The sequence below is a fragment of the Hemibagrus wyckioides genome, linkage group LG01, assembly GCF_019097595.1.
Source record: "Hemibagrus wyckioides isolate EC202008001 linkage group LG01, SWU_Hwy_1.0, whole genome shotgun sequence".
Taxonomy (NCBI): Eukaryota; Metazoa; Chordata; class Actinopteri; order Siluriformes; family Bagridae; genus Hemibagrus; species Hemibagrus wyckioides.
This window is the reverse complement of record NC_080710.1, coordinates 27,501-32,500: the sequence shown is the minus strand read 5'-3', so window position 1 is coordinate 32,500 and position 5,000 is coordinate 27,501.

Genomic DNA, 5,000 nt, shown 5'->3' with positions numbered 1-5,000 from the left:
GCAGTCTAGAAGAACCTGCTGTTAATCTCCAGAGCTGGATTTATTCTGAGCAACAATATTTTTAGGTTAATTTTAGATTAAAGAATAACTAGATTATTAAATGCTCATTATGTTAAAGCACCACAGGTGACCATTACCTCAGATGATCGGACAGATTGATGGATGATGATAATCAAAACGAGTGAATAAATAATTTTCTGTTATAAATTTCTCAATCTCGACATGATTTTGTTTTCCCATCAGTACAGTAAGATAAAAATGTAAACAATACAGTAAATAACAGCCTCATGGTCAGTCAGATGATGAGAACATGTGAGAGAGAGACTGACTTTTGATGGTCATTTATTAAATCCAATGATTCGTTCACTTTAGCAGCACATTACACATTCACAAGGGAAAGTGAATAAATAGATAAATAATTAAATAAATAAAGTAGTCAGTTTATAAAGATAGATAGATAGATAGATAGATGGCACATCAAAAAACTAGTTAAAAAAGCTACTAAAATACACAGGAGGTTAAAAAACAGTTCATCTGAACTCAGGCGTAAACAGCAGCTCATCCTTTACACCAGTACACACGGCTCCCCATCACACCACAGTTCATCATTTACACCAGTACACACGGCTCCCCATCACACCACAGTTCATCATTTACACCAGTACACATGGCTCCCCATCACACCACAGCTAATCATTTACACCAGTACACACGGCTCCCCATCACACCACAGTTCATCATTTACACCAGTACACACGGCTCCCCATCACACCACAGTTCATCATTTACACCAGTACACACGGCTCCCCATCACACCACAGTTCATCATTTACACCAGTACACACGGCTCCCCATCACACCACAGTTCATCATTTACACCAGTACACACGGCTCCCCATCACACCACAGTTCATCATTTACACCAGTACACACGGCTCCCCATCACACCACAGTTCATCATTTACACCAGTACACACGGCTCCCCATCACACCACAGTTCATCATTTACACCAGTACACACGGCTCCCCATCACACCACAGTTCATCATTTACACCAGTACACACGGCTCCCCATCACACCACAGTTCATCATTTACACCAGTGCACACGGCTCCCCATCACACCACAGTTCATCATTTACACCAGTACACACGGCTCCCCATCACACCACAGTTCATCATTTACACCAGTACACACGGCTCCCCATCACACCACAGTTCATCATTTACACCAGTACACACGGCTCCCCATCACACCACAGTTCATCATTTACACCAGTACACATGGCTCCCCATCACACCACAGTTCATCATTTACACCAGAGCACACGGCTCCCCATCACACCACAGTTCATCATTTACACCAGTACACACGGCTCCCCATCACACCACAGTTCATCATTTACACCAGTACACATGGCTCCCCATCACACCACAGTTCATCATTTACACCAGTACACACGGCTCCCCATCATACCACAGTTCATCATTTACACCAGTACACACGGCTCCCCATCACACCACAGTTCATCATTTACACCAGTACACACGGCTCCCCATCACACCACAGTTCATCATTTACACCAGTACACACGGCTCCCCATCACACCACAGTTCATTTACACCAGTACACACGGCTCCCCATCACACCACAGTTCATCATTTACACCAGTACACACGGCTCCCCATCACACCACAGCTCATCATTTACACCAGTACACACGGCTCCCCATCACACCACAGCTCATTTACACCAGGGCACACGGCTCCCCATCACACCACAGTTCATCATTTACACCAGTGCACACGGCTCCCCCATCACACCACAGTTCATCATTTACACCAGTACACACGGCTCCCCATCACACCACAGTTCATCATTTACACCAGTACACACGGCTCCCCATCACACTACAGCTCATTTACACCAGTACACACGGCTCCCCATCACACCACAGTTCATCATTTACACCAGTACACACGGCTCCCCATCACACCACAGTTCATCATTTACACCAGTACACACGGCTCCCCATCACACCACAGTTCATCATTTACACCAGTACACACGGCTCCCCCATCACACCACAGTTCATCATTTACACCAGTACACACGGCTCCCCATCACACCACAGTTCATCATTTACACCAGTACACACGGCTCCCCATCACACCACAGTTCATCATTTACACCAGTACACACGGCTCCCCATCACACCACAGCTCATCATTTACACCAGTGCACATGGCTCCCTCATCACACCACAGTTCATCATTTACACCAGTACACACGGCTCCCCATCACACCACAGTTCATCATTTACACCAGTACACACGGCTCCCCATCACACCACAGCTCATCATTTACACCAGTGCACACGGCTCCCCATCATACCACAGTTCATCATTTACACCAGTACACACGGCTCCCCATCACACCACAGTTCATCATTTACACCAGTACACACGGCTCCCCATCATACCACAGTTCATCATTTACACCAGTACACACGGCTCCCCATCACACCACAGTTCATCATTTACACCAGTACACACGGCTCCCCCATCACACCACAGTTCATCATTTACACCAGTACACACGGCTCCCCATCACACCACAGCTCATCATTTACACCAGTACACACGGCTCCCCATCACACCACAGTTCATCATTTACACCAGTACACACGGCTCCCCCATAACACCACATCAGCTGGAACTGTTCAAGGTCATTCATACTTTTATAAAAGTTGAAATCAATAAAGACCCTTGTTCTGACCAGTCTCTGAAAGATTACAGTAACATCATGTTGTGTGTTCTGTGTCACTTTGTTCTTTCTGCTGGTGTAGATGGCCAGTTTCGCCTGGCCCAGGATAAAATTGACCAGCTGACACTTGAACTTTTTTTTTCCGGTGTATTTAAATTCAAGGATAAAAACCTGTGGGGTAAAAACCGTGTTAAAACACTCAAAGACACTCGCTAAAACACTAAAAAGTGGACGAAGTCTAAAACAGTTCATAAAAGCATGAAACACTGTCTCCCTCTGTAAACAAAAAGGACACTCGTGTGACCTCTGGGTTTAAAATACAGATAAAAGCGTTTACAGAGACAATACCATGCAGTATTCTCCACTGCAGGTCACCTGTTCTTTTAGTTAACGGTGGTTTGTACAACGTTTGCCACTCTGGCTTTATATCATCATTCAGCCCAAGGACACTGCGCCAGGGCGTGTCTACCCTCCCGTGTAACCATCTCTTATTGTACACTTTAACACACAGTTTGTAGAGACTCTTACCCGAGGCTGTGTTGAGGCCTATAACTGTTTTTCCCCATCTCCCAGGAGGGGACCTGAGACCTCTGTCAGATTAGGTACAAGAGAAAGAACTGGATTGGGCTCACCTTCCTCAGAGCTGACCACCCCAGCGCAGTAGTCCCTGAGCTGCATGCGCTGCTCAGATGTGAGTGCTGACCTCCACCTCTGTAAAAGTTGTGCAACCACACATACAGACCTCACCCTTAGCCGTGATGCTACATGGTTTGAGTGAGTAAAGTCCGGTCCTGACAGTTGCACCAACTGTCGCAGTGTCACAGTCCTCGTGGAGATCAATGCTCTGGTTAAGGCTGGAGAGATCCTGCTGGTGACATCCAGCCGAGCGCCATGGATGAGAGGTTCATTGAGAAGCCAGTACAGTGACGAACAGTTCTCCTTCTGCACTCTGAAATGATTAAAAACTTTAAAAACCCCTTGATAAAAAGCTGGTAAACCAGCTAGGCTTAGTTGCTTTGTGTCCATTAAAAACAGTGACCTGTCCAGACCCCATCCTCCCACTGTGTGTAGTATTCCATATGCAGCTGCTCTCCATGAGAGGTTCTCTGGGCCAGTGAGGAGCTTCTGTACATGACAAAGACGAAAAGCCACAGTCCTGCTGGATAAGTGGATAAGTCCTTGTCCGCTCTCTTCCTTGGGTAAGTACAGGATGCTTTGTGGTAACCAGTGCAGTTTGTCCCAAAAAAAGTCCACCATCATGGTCTGCAGGTCTGCTAATAGTTTGGGAGGGGGGTCAATACAGGCCAGTCTGTGCCATAACATTCAAGCAACTAGACTGTTTATAACCAAAGTTCTGCCCTTATATGACATCTTTGGAACGAGCCATTTCCATTTATTCAGACGTCCTTTTAGCTTTTCACTTATGCCTTCTCAGTTTTTCTTAACATAGCTGCTGTCTTCCAGGTACACTCCCAAATATTTAAAACCACCTGTTCTCCAGGTCAAATTATCCGGGAGACATGGTTCCCCACCTTTCCAATCCCCGACTAAAATGGCTTCACTTTTGTTCCAGTTTACTTTTGCAGATGATATCACATTAAACTTAATTATGATGTCAGTTAAAATGCCAATGTCTCTCTGATCATTCACCATCACAACAACATCATCAGCATAGGCAGAAACACAGTATGGGGTATTACACCTTGGTATAGACAGACCAGCAATCCTACTTCTTATCTGACATAGTAAAGGTTCTATGGCTAGGGCGTATAACATGCCAGACAGAGAGCAGCCCTGCCTAATACCCCTATACACTTTAAAAGGTACAGATAAACCACCGTTAACTTTCAGTACGCTCTCAATGTCGCTGTACAGCACCTGGATCATGGCCTTGAACCCGGAGTTGAACCCAAAATTCTCTAATGCCCTCCACAAATACTGGTGTTCAACCCGGTCAAAAGCCTTCTCCTGATCCATGAAAATAAGACCAGTCTTCAGCCCCAATAGTCTAGAGACATCCAAAATGTCACGAATCAAGTGTACATTGTCGTGGATAGACCTGCCTGGCACAAAGTACGTCTGGTCAAAGTGGACGATTTGCTCCATTACCTTCCCTGGTCTTGTTGCCAGTTCCTAAGTGCAGTCTGATCACCTTTCTTTGGGAGTAGGGTCAGGACTGCTCTGCGGCTACTCAGAGGCAGTCTGCCTTCGTATATGCTCGCCCTCAGCACTTC